The sequence below is a fragment of the Triturus cristatus genome, chromosome 11 (assembly GCF_964204655.1).
Source record: "Triturus cristatus chromosome 11, aTriCri1.1, whole genome shotgun sequence".
Taxonomy (NCBI): Eukaryota; Metazoa; Chordata; class Amphibia; order Caudata; family Salamandridae; genus Triturus; species Triturus cristatus.
Window position 1 is genome coordinate 272,104,754 of NC_140594.1, and position 17,280 is coordinate 272,122,033.

Consider the following 17,280-nt stretch of genomic DNA (forward strand, 5'->3'; position numbering starts at 1 on the left):
GTGTGATATCTCTCTTCTTTTGCCCTTGTTTCATTCCCTGCAGGCTTTCTCCTGCCTGTAGGGCAAATTGGCAGTGCCAGAAGGGCTGTTCTCACTGATCAATAAATCAATTAACCAATCCATCAATCAGTACTTCTATTGCACTGCTTATCACCTGGGGGGGGGATCCAAGTGCTGGTCTTTTGTGAAGAGCCAGGTCTTGAGTCCCTTTCTGAAGTCAGCGAGTGCGGGTGATATTATTAGGTGGTGGGGGAGGCAGTTCCAGGACTCAATAGAACGAACAGTTTCAGCTTCGGTGGATGTGGGGGGCGTGGGTGAGGGCTAGACAGCGGAGTGAATTCGTCTGGCGGGTTGTTGGAAAGTCAAGTAGTGATTGATGTAGGCAGGTCCCAGGTTGTGGAGGGATTTGTAGGTATGGGCGAGCATCTTATACTAGCATCTTTTCTAGACGGGGAGCCATTGAAGGATTCTGAGGTGGAGGGGTGGTGGTGGTCCATTTGGGGAGATTGAGAATGAGTCTGGCTGTGGCGTTCTGTATCTCGTCTGGAGTCACTTGAGGAGTTGGGTGGAGAGCCTGGCGTAGAGTGCATTCCCGTAGTGTAGAAGAGTGGCGATGAGGGCTTGTGTAACTGTTTTACTGGTTTTTATGGGGATCCATCTAAAGATCTTTTGGAGAATGCAGAGGGTGCAGGAGTGGGAGGAAGAAACTGTATTGAAAGTTGAGGTTGCTCTCTAGGATAATGCTGAGGTTGTGGCCATGGTCAGTGGGGGTCAGAGCGAGTCTGAGTACGATGGGCTCCATGTGTCGTCCATCGTCATAAGTAATTCTTCCCGCTAGGAGTCGGGAGAGAAAGCGGCGGCAGCTTGCCATTTCACTGGGCTATACTGGGACTTGAAATAAAACGGTAGGGATACTTCAACCTTGACTTATGAAATGCATTGCCTTACGTTAATTAGTGAGGGCAGCTTGCAAAATCTGTTGCTTTGGGTTTATGTTTCAGAATTTGAACACTATATATAAGCGGACTGGAGATTACAACAATTTTGGCCGATGAGACACTTACATAGAGGACTTGGGATCAAGTTACACCATAACTATTAATATTGGACGGTAAGGGAAGGGCAACTTGATAATCTGATTGATTTAATTTTGGCTAGTAAGGTTTTACACTATAAGGCACTAAACAGAACGTTATATGTTTATCTAGATTTGGAGCTTGTTTTCATCACGGAAAATTTACGATTTTAAAAAGAACAAAGTAGATGAATATAACACGGATATATGCCCTTAATGAGGGAGGAGTCATTGTGGAAAATATGGGGGTTAATGATCGAATATTTTGCACTGATAAACCTTTGCCTCGCGTACTCTGGAATGACAAGAGTTTTTGTTTTACTTTGATTTAACAGAAACGTATTTGAGAAACTCTAAGGTACCGGCGTCGAATGACGTGGTCTTATATATTTTTCACATGGACTATATAGACATAAAAACACTTTGGTTTAGTCAAGGGACTTAATAGTGTGGCCACAATATCACAATGAACTGGATGTAAGGAACAAGTGAAATGATGAACTGCTTGTTATATATTAATTGTGATTCTAAACTATGTGTAAAAATAAGGAAGGTACATCTACTTTAATCTGGGCTTGTGTAGAAACTTGTTGCACCGGCTGCAGGCTTGAATAGTCCTTTGCACGAGGTTGTAAAAAATGTGGGCTCTATGGCACTAATGTAAAGTGCTACAGGATGTGATTACAAATACTTACTTTGTATTATTTCCAGCCCTGAGGAAGCCGTAGGTTATCCCTACCACGGCGAAACGCGTTGGCGTAAGGGATTGGAATTTGATGACATTAAAAGAAGAGAACAACAAGAGCCCAACTGAATTTTATTGATTTTTGTTTCTTGCATACATAATTGGATCATAGAAGTGCATGTGTGCTCCAAAAACATTGTTAAAGTATTGTTCAATCTTTTGATTGAGTTTAGGGAAGTAGGGTGTTCTCTTCCCCCTGTTTTGGATGCACCAAAATGTATTATTCGTTGAAGCGAATCAAGTGTAATTACTATATAAGCGCCAGCATATCCTGTACACCCAACTGTTATTGATGTCATCCATGTAGAAGTTGATTTTAAGTCCGTTGGTGTGTAAGATGTCTCCCAGCGGCATCATGTAGGCGTTGAATAAGGTGGGGCTGAAGAAGGAGTCTTGGGGGACGTCGCAGATGATGTTCTTGGGTTCTGAGGTGAATGGAGGTAGGCAGATTCTTTGGGTTTGTCCTGTGAGGAAAGAGGTGATCCATTTGAGAATGTCTCATTGGATGCAGATGTGGTGGAGTCTTTTGATGAGGGTATGGTGGGATATGATCTCATGTGTTAATGAGAGGTCGAGGAGGATCAGCGCTGCTGTCTCGCCACAATCAAGGATGGTTCTGATGTCATCTGTCGAGGTGATCATGGTGGCCTCGGTGCCGTGGTTGGTGCGTAAGCTGCATTGAGAGGTGCAGAGTAGGTTGTTTTCTTAGAGGTGTTCGGTGAGCTGGTGGTTGATGGCTTTCTCTAGGGCCTTGGAGGGAAGGGGAGCAGCAAGATGGGGCTGTAATTCTTGAGTTCGTTGGGGTCGGCGGAGGTCTTCTTCAGAAGGGGCTCGATTTCTATGTGCTTCCATGCATCGGGGAAGAGGCTGTGGTGATGAAGGCATTGAGGATGTCAGTGAGGGCACTGCTATTTTTTTTCTGTCCTAGGTGAAGACGTGGTGAAGGCAGGGGACCATTGGTGCCCCGGAGTGGATCGAGGTCATGATGGCCATGGTGTCTAGAGTTGTTAGCGATTTCCATGTGGTGAGCAGGTGGTAAAGTGTGCCGTCAGTTGATGTTGGGCGGTGGTCGTTGGGTTGGGGGTCGAAGTTGCAGTAGATGTTAGATATCATGTTGTGGAAGTAGTCAGCCAGGGAGTCTCCGAGAGCTTGTGAAGGCCCAATGGCCTTCTCAGTGGCTGAAGGGCAGGAGAACTCTCTGATAATGCTGAAGAGTTCTTGGTGTTATTGGTGCTTGCTTCGATGCAGTTTGTCAGGGTGTCCTTTTGGCTTCCTTGAGGCAAAGGTGGCATTTTTGAAGACTGATTTGAAGGTGGTGCGATCTGTGGGATTTCTGTTGGAGCACCAACGTCTTTCCAGTTGCTTGCATTCACGTTTTATGGACCGGAGTTCTTGGGTGAAACAGCTGGTATTCTTTCTAGATCTGCTGGTGTTGGATGGTTTGATTGGGCGACTGTGTCGGCGCAGTTTGAAATCCAGTCAGAGAAGTTCTGGACGGCCTGTCCCAAGTTGCTGGTGGTGACGCGTCTGGCAGTGTTGAGGGTGCTGACAGGCCTGGTGGTGTTGAGGCGGTTGCCCACTGGGTTTCTGTGATTGTGGTCTATCTGTGGTGCGGGGTGTTTGGACACTTAGTGATGGTGTCCGGGGAGCCTGTGATGGTGAATTGGACGATGCTGTGGTTGGTCCATGTTAGCTCAATGGTATGGCTGAACTTGATTCTGTGACTGGCCGTGAAGATGGGGTCGATAATGTGTCCTGTGCTGTGTGTGGGGTCCGGTGACCAGCTGCTTGAGGCCGAAGTTGCTCATGCTTTCTAGGAGGTTGGTCGAGTTGGTGTTTTAGTGTCATCGAGGTGGTAGTTGAGGTCGCCGACGAAGATGTAGTGCTTGGAGTCGATTGCTAGGGGGCAAATGAAATCGAAGATGGCTTTGCAGAAGCTGGGGTGTGGGCCTGGGGGTCTGTAGGTGAGGGTTCCTCCAATGGTCATTTTTGTGTCGATTTGAAAGTGGTAGTAGAAGTTGGATATCTTGGTGTGGAAGTACTCAACCAGGGAGTTGCAGAGAGCTTCCTCTAATGGTTGTTTTTGTATCGATTCGGATTTGGAAGTAGATGTCAGCCCATTCAGATCAGTGTATGGACTGCTTGTGACCCTTTTTTATGCTCTGAGGGGCCAGTTTTAATTGTTGATTTCTTAGATATTACCACAAGCATTGCCTTCAGCAAGCACAACTGCATGCAGTCTCGCACGTCTTGAAAACCACGTATACAGTTTGTGTTCATAAGTTTAAAACTGCCCGATTTGCTAATGTTGACCAATTTTAGTTAACTGATTCGCTTATGAAGGCATCTTTTAATTTTGTGCCCCGGCCTTTTGTCCTGTCCCAGTCGACCCTGCATTCCCCCTCGCTTTCTCGTGCCATTTCTAATAGGGTTGCCACCTTTCCTTGAGAAAAAATATAACCTTTGCGTTCACTCCTAACATTCTGCAAAGGCCCAGACATGATACTTAAGGAGAACTTTACATGAAACAGTCTGCATTCATTTTTAGAATGGTCTTTCTGTCTTTGTTTATTTTAAATATCAGTCAGGGGTCATGTGGACAGTAGTATAACACATTTAAAAATGTTTTCGTCTTACATTTACTGTTTAAAGTATATACAGATAAGGGGGTAAAAATACCAGCATTAGTATTTTTCAAATGTTTTTGCTGTCTGGGGCATTAAAATACTAGATGTAAAGGAAAAGGGGGGGGCGAACAGGGCTTTGGAAAGGAGGGCCAGCTAAGCGAGCCCTAAAATGTACAACCAAAATAGTGTCGAAGCTGTTCCTTTAACAAACAAGACGGACCAAGTGGTGTGCATGAGAGTTTGTGTAGAGGCAACAATGTTGGATATGGAAGCCCTCACACACCCATCAGGATGTCATGCTTCATCATCGGGCTGCTCCATGTCGAGTCGGCTGGTGCAATACTCGACTGGCTCCTTATTAGGGAACACTCTTATGGAGATCTTTTATCCAACAGCCGTCCGGTGAAGTGGGGGTGAGGGGCTCTAATTGAATGTAGATGAAAGGAGATAGTGATTGTGAATTAAAATAGGGATGGGAGTGCTTCTCAATCAGTTTATTATGAAGCCTCCTTACCTAGTTAAAAGCTATGAGGTGAAGTGTTAGTAACGTAGATTTATGTGCTAGGTTGTATACACTGCCTCATCTGGGGTCAACATGTTTCTCGCTCTATCTGAGGATTACTCTAGCGATTCTTCAGGACCTAGTGTGTTCTATCTACATTTAGACTGTTTATCCAGTATTCAGTAAGCATTCATATTGGTAGCTAGTGTTCCACAAGTTTACCTGTAACCCGGTCTACCCTACCAATTCCATAGGATAGCACACTGCAGTTCCTGGTAGACTACGCAAGGAGTTCCTTGCGTTAGACACGCCGAGTCCGTGTCACCGGTCGTCCTACCCCGCTCTACCAGTCATGCTGGCAAAAAAACAACCAGAAGGCAACACCAGTTCTGAATCTGTGTCTCTCTATTTGTCTGCCCTTTTTTTATCTCCCATTCCCCCCCTCACCGCTTCTGCCCTCGTGTATGACGGTTGATATGTTGGCACCTAACTCTACCCTTATTTCCACCTCCCCTGTCTAACTCTCTTCAGTTTTGTCCCTCCTCCAATGACCCTATATGCGTGTTTCTATATCTGTCCTGGTTTCTATCAACCCACTGTCACTCTCCCTCCACGTTGGTGCTCTGTGTGCGTATGTCTCTCACTGTCCTTCTTTCTATCTTCTCTGACTCTTTGTCCCCACTTTTGCGCCTCGCGCTCTTCTTCATCCCGCTGCCCTTGTTTCAGTCACCCCGATCTACGCCTTCCCTCTCCTATAAACTTCCACTCTCTAAATTCGGTCTCTTCACTCTCTCTTATAGTGTCTCTTCGCCTTCCTTGTCATACTTAACTTCTCTAGTGTTTCCCCTTTCCTTTTTCTTCCCTCTCTGCCCTTGTGGGACTATCCTCTACCCCAGGCACGTGTAACAGCCTCTTATGCATCTCTGTACATTTCTCCCATGTAGGTCTCAGTGCCCCCGTGGCAATGCTCCCCCGCTCTGTACACCTACAGTCCAGTGTCTCACTGCATACGTGTCCAAGGGCCATATGTATGAAAATAGAGTTTTGCGATTCTCAAATTGCGATTTTCAGCGAATCGCAATTTGAGAATCGCAAAATGCAATGTATGTGGGATTTGCTAATAATTTTGCGAATCCAACATATTCCTTAATTGCGAGTCGTAAATTGAGATTCGCAAATAAGGAACACCTTCCCATTCATTCCTATGGGCTAGTAGGCTCAATTTGCGATTAGCAATTAGAGAATCCCAAATTGGGAATGCATTTTCAAGGGTGCCAGGGTGTCCAAAGGACACCCTGTTGCACCCTTGAAATGTGCATGTGTGCACACGTGGCACACATACATGCCCTAAGGGCATGTATGTGTGCCACATGGCACTTTAAAAAATGTAAAATAGTTCATTTTTCAGTGAAATCGCAATTTACCACCAACTTGAAGTTGGTGGTAATTTGCGATTCCTTAAGGCCAAATCGCACTCTCTTTTGTGCTTCTTGCATTGCATTTAAGGAATTGCAATTTGCAATTCCTTAAATGCAATCGCAAAATAAGGAATCACAAAATTTGCGATTCCTTTTATTACGAGGGGGTTTTTGTGTGCTACATTGCACACTGCTAATTTGCGATCGCAAACGCTGAAATTCTGCGAATTTCAGCGTTTGCAATCGCAAATTGGCTTCATACATATGGCCCCAAATCAGGCAAACCTCATTCTCTCTACGTTTGACACTCCTTCTACATACATCTCCCACCAGCGACATGCCTGAATGTTCTCAACTGTGTGTCTGTCTCTCTCCCTCTTTCTCAGTTCCCACTTCTTGTGGCTCCTGGTTCGTGTGTATATGTTTCTCTTCCAATCTTTCCATGTATCTCCTTTCTCCATCACTGCCTTTCCCTGTGGGCTTTAAATGTGCTCCATGCATCTCTAAACTGTCCTTTGTTTTCCCTGTCCTCACTATTCTGTATGCACTTGCCTCAAAGTCTCCATTTTGTGCTAACTATGGGACAGATTTTCAAAGGGTTTGTGCTGGGGGACACAAAAAATGATGGGAAGCGGGGCAAACTCTTGCAGTGGTATTTACTTTCAAACTTACTTTCAATCACAAAGGTATTTTTCTTTGGAAATATGCCCTTTTCTCAGCACAAATAGCTCTACATGCTACATTGCTCCACTTTTCGTAAGGGGTGTTATTTGGGGGGATCAGCACAAGCACCCATAGTTTTTGATGCAAAATCCAATCTACTAAGATAGCCAGACTAAACCTTTTAAAGACTGGGGTCCTTGGATCCCAGGAAATCGGATACTTGATAAGGAAACTGACCATATTTCTTAATGTATGTTTAAATATGCATTCTCAGTGTAGTACTGACTCAATACATGCTGTTAAATGCAGTATCTGCTGTGTTTGACGCAATGGCCTGTGATTATCTAGTATTGGCATTATTATATGAACTAAAACAATACAAAAATCTAAAAATTAAAGCTTCTTTGATGCACGCACTTCCAAAAAGAAGCGTTATAATTTTTCAAACATTCCACACATTAAATATGTAGTGCACTGTACAGCTCACATACAATGCGTGGAATGCTTAAGAATTTGCTAGGCGTAGAATTTTGTACAGGTAGGGTATCCTCCCATCACCAGACCGCAGACACACATCTGTGCTCCATGGTGCAAGGGTTGCGTGTGGTGGGAGCCCTCCTGTATGCAGGGCCAGCTTTAGCGCTGGTGGCGCCCTGTGCAACAATGTTCGTTGGTGCACCCCCCCAATGACCACCTCCACCACGGATTCTCTCACTAGCACCCTTTAACAGTGACCAAGTCTCCATAACCACAGTCTCTCAGATGCATTGAATTAGTTATATAGCGCCACTCAAACCAGTGGAGGGTGTCCGAGCACTTTGCATCACACACACATTACACAGAGACAATCAATCATAGTGTGTAGATCAGTGTATAGGAAATGTTACATAGGCCAAAGGACTGAAAGTGTAGGAGTCACATATCATCCATACTGGTAGGCAGTATAGTTTAAGAGTGCTTGGTGTGGAGAAGCACAAACTCGGAGTCGAAAAAGAAACAGCATAGTTGGGAGTTTTCTTTAATAATAAGAATCGATTTCTGGCTAAATTAACCCTTTATGCAACATTAATCAAGGTTCTGATGTATACTTTGCAGTGTGTATGCAGTTCTATGATGAAAGTTAATAGCTCACTGTTGAATATTAGGACTTTAAGTTATAAATTGCAAGTAACAAAAGGATGTCTCTTTTGAAAGCAGTAACCTGCTGATCTGTTTACATCATACAAATCTACTTGGTACACGTTCTTTGCAGCAGGCATATTAACCCTCTGCACTAACTTCACTGAAGTTAAAACCTCAACTATACAAAAGTCTGATCTCTCTCCAGGAAGATAAATAATCACACGAGTTATCTTGACATTTTTGTGAGGCCTGGTAATTGAGAGGAAAGAAACGCTGCAGCAGGCGTTTTAGGAACATAATAAACTCGGCGCCCCCAGGAAGCCAGCACCAGGTGCGGTGGCACCGGTCGCACTGCCCTAGAGCCGGCCCTGCCTTTATGTGCACAAGAGCAATGGAAGCGCGCAGTAGCAGGCCATTTAAATGACTCTGTGCTCCTCACGCCTCCCTGCAGAGCACAGTGCAGCAACATTGGCTGCTGCACTGCGTTGTGCTAAAAGAAATAACACATCAAAGGCTTGCTTGAATCCCTGCTTCACTTCACCTGAAGTGTCCACTGGCTTGAACACGGCTGTGGACCATTGAACTGAATTGAATTTATTAATTCTTTATTGTTTCAGCTGTACACATTAGCCGGGGCTATAGCTCTTCACAGAGGTGCTGCCAGTAATGGTTCCATGTAGCTCCTGGTACCATCCATTCCTGCCTTTTGTCGCGCTGGTTTCACATTGTTCATCTCCGTGCTGTTACTGTATTTACAGTCAGTCTGTATTTATTGTGTTCTCAAGCCTGTGAATTGAAGATTGAGTCCAGATCTCTGTAGGGGGCATTTTCTCTTCTGACCTATTTTATCATCTTGATTTAAAAAGGGATTTTCTTTAAGCATTGCCCATTGCGCTCATAGTCCACATTGTTACATACACACGCATGAAAGTGTCCCATTGCTTCGTTTATGGAACTGTGTGGCTCTGCCCTCTCAGAGCTAGGGAAGAGGTTCACTTTCTCTTTTGGACCTGCCCCTGGCATTGGCACGGGCAGTCTGAAACGACTGGGCCTAGCTCTGGAATGTCTGCTGACCAGGGCTTAATTTGTAAAAAACACAAAGTACTAGTGGCCTTCTTGGAAGGCCACTGCAGCCTGCACCCCCATACCCTGCCAGTGTTGCCAGTGACAACACCAACATAACACCGAAGCATTGCACTTCTATAAGTTTGACAATTCAGACTATTTCAGGCCACACAAAGCTATAATAATGGCATGAAAGGCTGGTATTATTCATTTTCAATGTATATTGACTTAATAAACACTTTTGTTGTGCTAATCTCAAACTAAAATGAGCGCGGCACCATGTGGTGGACTATCACTAGAGCCGGTGCTGACATGTGCAGGTGCTGAGCACCGGAAACCACAGGCACAAATTAAGCACTCCTGTTGACACTGCAGACCCTGCCCCTCTACACAGCAATCTTCCACTGTGGATAGCGGTTCTGTTGCTGGTGTTCTACCACAATATCCTAGTTTTAATGATGACGTGCCCCTATAGTCTCCGTCATAACGACTACCAACGTACTAGTAAGGTATGTAGATGTGGAGGTACCATCGTAAATCTACCATTCCCTCAGTATGCGTACCTTTATTTACTTCTCTATGTATGCTTATCGTGATGACAGGTTCGTCGTCGATTTTGTGGCGTCAATATAAGTGTGGCTCTATATTATTGACCTTGGTATCGTGACATACAGCCATGTTGTTTGCACCTCACACTTTTCATGGCTCTGGTGTTCTGCCCAGTACACAGGGGATTGGTTACCATTGGTGCAGCAGGTGCAGTGGCACTAGGGCCCAGACCTCTGAGAGGCCCATTGAGCCCTGATAATTGCCTTGATAATAGCAGCCAAAGGGGGCATTTTCCTTGCTTGCACCCGTGACAATGACATCCTTGCTGTTCCCGCTTCCTCTTAAGTCCCGGACGTCTGCCTGCCCATGAGCATCCTTGCTTACCAGACTGTGAAGGCAACACTGTGCCCAGCGAGGATTATTAGAGACTGGCCTTTGATAAGAAAGAAGACAAAGGAAAGAATTCGGAGAAATTGACCAACATGAACAACTTTCTGAATTTATGAACAAGAAGTCTTCGAGGTTTTCAAGATCAGAATTGTCAAATATTGATGAGAGAGAGTGTAGAGTGTAACAGAAAGGTGGAGTCTAATTGTCATGTTGGCAGAGCTTATGATGACTGAATAGAAGAACAAGGATAAACACAGAATTTGATAATAATACAGTAAGTGGATGTAGAAAGCATCTTTTGAATTGATAACTGCAGAAGGTGTCTTGAGTGGATTTTTATTAGATTCTGATGGAACATATTATATAAAGCAGCAACGTGAGCGCTATATTTAGACTCAGTCTCTGGCACAGTTTTGGGCTGACTGGTGTCCTAAGTAGATGGAGAGTGGGAGCTGCGCCAATTTACCACTTTAGGCAGTGGTAAATGGTTGCTTGCCATTGGTACTTTAAATGAATGTGTTGCTTTTGGCTGGAAATGAAGCAGCAGATGTTGACATATCTAAAGGAAACAACAAAATAACTTAATAACAACAGTTAAAACCTAACAGGGTGCAGCACAACAGGACAGTCAAAGCAGATAGCAACACAACTCCTGCAGGGCAACACAACAAAATTCCATTAAAATAATGTACCACAGAAACATAGCCGCATAAAATGGTTGTATTACAGAGGCACGCATGGCTACCACATCTGCCTCTATTACACTGCCTAAACAACAAATGCATCTGAACAATGCATGCCTTCACAACACAATTTCGTGGTAAGGGCATGACTGGTAAAGAGTTGTGTGGTAAAAATCACACCCGAGGCCTCCCGCCCTTAGTCTGAAAACTACCCGACCCCTATAAACGAACCCAACCCTCCCCAAACCCTAAAAACGTCCCCAACCACCCGAGCTCTAAATATTACCCGACCCACCTGAGCCCTAAAAAGTACCTCCAACTCTCCTGAGCCCTAAAAACTACCTCGACCCCCCGCTCAAGCCCTAAAAGCAATCCGACCACCCCCTGAGCCCTATAAAGTAACCCGACCCCACCCTGAGCCCTAAAAACTATCCTCACCCGAGCCCTCAAAACTTCCCTGACCCCCCCCCCCCTCCGACCCCTAAAAGCTTCACTGACCTGCCCTGCCACAAAAACCAGCCCAACACCCCTGGGCCCTAAAAACCAACCACCCCCTCCCCCTGAACCCTAAAAACTACCTCACCCCCATCTTGGGACCTAAAAGCAGCCCAAACCCCCTGAGCCCTAAAAAGTACCCAGGCCCCACCCTGAGCCCTAAAAACAACCCTGACCCCCTGAGCCCTCAAAACGTCTCTGACACCCGTCCTAACCTTAAAAACTTCACTGACCCCCCCCCAAGCCCCAAAAACTACCCCAACCCCCCTGAGCCCTAAAAACTACCCAACCCCCTAAACCCTAAACACTACCCCGAACCCCCCAACCCTGAACCCTAAAAACAACCTCAACCCTTAAAAACTACTACTCACCCCCAAAACCCGGCCCCAGCCCCACTTACCAGTCCGTGTCCTCTTCCGAACATTCCTTTACCTGTGCACTCCCATCTCAGCATCTAGACTGCGCACTGCCTTAACCACACATATGTGTGGTTAAGGCATATGGTGGTTAAGGCAAGTGTCGTTCCACTTGCGGGGAAACGGCACTCGTGGCTCAGCCCATGTTGTTAAGGCCGTTTCCCGTATAAAATAACAGAGTAGATCCCCAAAAACAACAAAATACCTCACAAAAAATATACACAGACTTTATTGCCACATATTAAACCTGTAGGATCCAGTTTTGTTTTCATAATACATTGATTAAAGTTGTTTGGAGAAAGCACTGCCTTAATTTACCACCAAATATCACCTGTCAAAAATGTTCTGTGATCCAGTCTTGTCTTTCTTTGGTGTGCACCCTACCATTAGTATGGCCTTGTGCCGCTATTGGTTCTGGAACCTTCTCGCCCCGATATCCAGGATTTTACAAGGATGGGCTCTGGGTTTGCTTATCAGCTAGAACACAAGCAGTGCACTTGTAGTTCTCCGATATGTTTTAATAATTAATACATTGATGGGTTATATTTAAATGAGTGTGGGTGGGGGTCTTGCCACAAACATTTAGTTGGTCACTGGTTTAAATGGCTGGTCCAGTATTTGACCTGTTGTACAGTGGCTGTTTTAATTAGAGTTAGTAGTGGTGTTGGGAAGCCCTGATATTCATTTACCAGCCTAACTGGACTGTTTTGGAAAGGTGTAAGGGGTTGGGTTCTTTTTAACGTGTTCAGTTGATGGTTATTTTGTGAAGTACTAATAAGGGCACATGCAGGTGTGAGCACAGTAATTCCCAACAAATTGGCAGATGTGATGTGTGTTAGATATGTATAGGGTGTTCCAATATGTTGTGTTTTATGACTTGTGTCGAAAAGGGGTCGAAGTCCAATAGCTGTCTACAATCCACCAAGACTAGGCAGCACACTGTGGGATGGGGAGTGTGTAAAGATAAGGCATGGCTGGACCAGAAACCAAAATTGCTCCTGGCAAAAAATATTCAAACTACCCCCACTGCATTATAAATATTCAAACTAGACCCTTTGCTGCAGGTGTGTGGTGGGAAACACGCAAAGTTTTGACAAATGCCAAAAGGTAGGAAATTGGGGGAGAAATCTCAGGGTTAAAAATGTCGTTGATTCGAGGTGGAAAGTTATCGCTTGAGGTTATCTAATGAATTATTGCCAACAAAAATATATGCAAAAAAAATAGCCAAAAAAATATTGAGAACCCAAATATCGACTGTAAATACTTTGTATGTAAAGAAAAAAATATCAACAACAAAAATATAGAATACTACGCTATCGTCAAACATGGGTATGTTTGAAGTACTATTTAAATTGCATATATAATGCACACTATGGGCCCTATTACGATGCTGGTCGAACAAGCGTCAGACCGGCACTGTAGCAGAAGCGGGACCGCCTGAGAAGGAGTCGGCGGTCTGACTTCATAATTTGGATGCAACCGCCTTCATGGCGGTCAGAAAGTGTATACTCTCCATTGCGGCTTGTGCTGCGGGCTGCAGCACAAGCCGCAATAGAAAATATACACTTTTTAAACAGGGCCCATAGTGGAGGGCCACGGGGAACAAGGGCCCTGCTAGGGGCCCAAAAAAGCCTTTCCTCCAGCCTTTTCATGTTGGAAGAACACAGCCACAGATGTTGGTGGGACCGACACTGTGGTGTGGTCCCATCGACATCGTAATGAGGCCCTATATTACCTTTTTAAAACAATTTAACTTTAACATTATTACTTTAAAAAAAAATGCTTATAAAGAACAAACTGCATCACTTTATAATTGTATATATACTTTAAAATAATTGAGAAAATACTACACAATATATTTTTTAAATAATATTTAAGCAAAAATCATAAAAGATCATTTTTTAATATCATACACTAGGTAATAAAAAATGTTTACAATACCAACATACACTAAATTACCAAAACATTATAAACCATAAATAATACAAAAATAATTTACATTAAATAACTTGCAAAACTAAAATAATGAATATATTATATCAACTTAAAAATATATTTTCTTGGAGGGGTAATATTCTCTACTCTCACTTCCATCGCAGCAATAGTAGGAAAAGTGTTGGACTTTGGAGGGGTCAGATTTAGTATTCCCACTCCAACGTACGTAAAAGTACGGAAAGTGTTCGACTTTTCCAACATAAGCGAACGTAGGGAAAGGGTTGGACTATGGAGGGTTCAGAATTACTATTCCCACCCCTATTTGCATAAGAGATGGTATCATGTTGAGCTTTGACGAGATCAGATTTTCTGTTCCGACTCCAATCTAAGTAACAGTAGGGAAAGTGTTGACATAGGAGGGGTCAGATTTACTATTCCCACTCCAATATGAGCATCAGTAGGTAAAGTGTTGCCCTTTGGAGATGGCAAATTTACTGTTTTCACTCCAGTCTGAGCAACAGAAGGGAAAGTGTTGAATTTAAGAGGTGTAAAATGTCCTAATCCACTTCCTGAATTTTTAAATAAAATGTTTAAAACACACCAAAAAATTTAAACATATTGAAAAGAATACATTTATTCATTAAATATAAAACAAAGAAAATTAAATAAAAATAACATTTTTATATTACAAATAAACAAACTAAACACCTCAAAATACTTAAAGTATTTTGAATTAAAATACCTCCTTCATTACTACCCTATAAAACAAACATGGACAAACAGTAAAAGAATTAATGAAAAATTTATATTAAAATAATTCTAAAACAATTCAACTGCAATTTAAATAATAATATAAAATAAATTTACATGATATAATAGTTAAATAAACTGATCAACCTATAAGCAATTCATTAAAAATCAATAAATAATTAAAACAACAATTAATAAATTTACATTGCTAGTTACCAATTAAAAAACTTAAATTGCATAAAAATGAATAGCAAGTTAAAAACAATAATTTATATTTTAAATATCTTCACCTGTTAATCCCCTACAAACCCCAAAACATGCTACTGAATTAACAATTTGTAAGGGAATTTTAAAAAAAATCATTATAAAACTTTGGAAAATGTGCTCAAACAAATTAAACAAAATAATATAATACATATAATTTATATTACTAAAATAACTAATATTAATCAAACTAATTACAAGACAATACTGTATAAAACTATAATATATATAAAAAAATTGTACAGACATATTTAAATTTTTTTACATATCTAAGAAGGCTAAGGCCATATGCACAAAGCATTTTTGTGGTCAGAAATGGCCTGATTCACAGAATCGGGCAGTTTCTGACCTCAAAAATGCCTTTTTCAATGTTCTAAAGGACAAATTGAGGTTTGATACCACGTTACCCAATCACAATTTGTGTTAGCAGTTCAGTATTTGAAAGGGGCATGTTTAGGGCATCTCTTCCAAATACTGAATCGCAATGTATGAATGTTTTGCGAACAAATTCTGATTGCTAAGCATGAATATTTTACCAATTTCTCGAAGGATGTGTGTAACCAGTTCGCAAATGGAAAGGGGTCCCCAAGGGACCCCTTCCCTTTTGAAAATGTAAGAAAAAATATTTTTTAAGAGCAGACAGTGGTCCCACGGACCACTGCCTACTCATAAACAAGCATTGGTAAATGCATTAGGTTTCGCCTATGTGATTAATAATGAGCTGTTTTTGTTGTAAGTTGTAGCTTTCTGCGTAGTAGTACAATATAAGTTACATAAAATCTTTTAAAGTGTTATGCCTTTTTTATGTACAAACAGGCAAGATGTTGTGCTGTTACTACTTGTATGGTGTGGGAAAGTAATAGAAACATTTTGAAAAATTGAATGAAAGAGGGAAGCAATAGAATTAATTGATGTAATAGCAATATTATATGTTTAGAGGAGTTTTGACAGCTTTTGCCCCCAGTGCCACTGCACCTTCTGTACCATTCAAGACTCTATTGCCTGTAAGGTAACTGCACTTGTGACTGCCTTTTTAGTAGTAAAATATTGCAATATTTGGAGTTTAGAGGGGTTCCTAGAGCTTTGGGCCCCGGTGGCACTGCACCTGCTGCACAATTGAAATCATGACCCTAGTGCTTGCAAGGTAACTGCACTTGTTACTTCCTGTTTAGTAGCTAAATATAGCAATATTTGGTTTTTGGAGTAGTTCTGAGATGTTTTGTCCCCGTTGCCACTGCACCTGCAGCACCAATGAAACCATGACCCTAGTGCCTGCAAGATAACTGCACTAGTGACTGCCTGTTTAATATTATATTCTAGCAGTAATCTGGGTTCAGTGGGGTCCCTGGAGGTTTTGGCCCAGTGCCACTGCACCTGATTCACCATTCAAAGCAAGTCCCTTTTAACTGCAAGGTAACTGCAGTTGTGACTGCCTGTGGAGTAGTAAAATATAGAAATATCATGTGTTTAGAGGAGTTCTGACAATTTTTGGGCCCAGTGCCACTGCACTTGCTGCACCATTCACGTCATGACCCTAGTACCTGCAAGATAACTGCGCTTGTGAATGCCTGTTTAGTTGTAAAATATAGCAATAATCTGTGTTTAGTGGGGTGCCTGGAGCTTTTGTTCCCAGTGCCACTGCACTATTGAAATCATGGCCTAGTGAAGCAATGGGCTGAAATACAAAACTCAAGGAATACTTTTAGAACAGGTACACGACCGTGTTTACAACCCAAGACTTTGCGGCAGTTGTCTGGTGCTGTACTGTTATACAGAAACTGTCCCAACAGATAAAGGAGGTTAAAAAATCCCTTCCGAGCGTCACAGAATGTGCTCATGTAAAGCACTGCAATCATTTTGTTTGGGTACGCTACATACAAACAAAGAGTAGCTCTTGTATATTAACTTTAATTTTAATGTGTAATGTTACAACATTTAGAATTTGATCACAATGACCAAATAGATTATGTTGTCAAAATCGATCCGATAATGTCTACAAAGTGCAAAGAAATGTACTGAGGCATGAATAGGAAATGCCACAAACGTTCTAAAGCTAAAACATCTGCTTTACACAGCAAAGTAATAAAAGGCAAGCAATCCCACATACAGTTAGAAGCTGTCTGCTTTTCCATGGGAAGAGATCTTATCTTATAGTTTAACAGTCCCTAAAGTCTCGACAGTGAATGGGGCTTAAACAGTGTGAATTGCCCAAGATCACCATACATTAGGGTGATGCCGAAACTTAAATGTACTTTTGTCCTTTGAAATCTTCATGTAATTGCCAATTGTATACAAATTAAAAAAATATATAATATAGGCTATACAGTTTCTGGGAGTGCATTTAATATATATGAACTGAGAATGCCCATAATAAAGGGAAATGTCATTGTCTTCCCAAAACGGTGATTTAAATTTAGGTCCTCCTCTAATCATTACAAAAAGAGACAAATTACCATCCAAATATTTGTATTCAGCTACTGCTGGCTTAATTTAGCCCTGTTTTGCATTTCAGGCAATTAAGCTTGTGGGTTTCGATAACGCTTTGAAAATGCACAATATTATTTAATGAAACATTGGGGCG

At 42.4% G+C, this 17,280-nt stretch overlaps 1 protein-coding gene across 3 annotated transcripts in view; it reads left to right on the forward strand.

The window, feature by feature from the left end:
• Positions 1-17,280, forward strand: part of INPP5J (inositol polyphosphate-5-phosphatase J) — a 372,973-nt gene that overhangs the window by 214,826 nt on the left and 140,867 nt on the right. The window contains exon 2 of one of the 3 annotated variants that reach the window (XM_085636027.1): positions 1,002-1,111. The exons of the other annotated variants lie outside the window; for them this stretch is intronic. The gene's annotated coding sequence lies outside the window, so the exon portion shown is untranslated. The remainder of the gene's footprint in view (positions 1-1,001; positions 1,112-17,280) is intronic. 3 annotated transcript variants of the gene reach the window in all.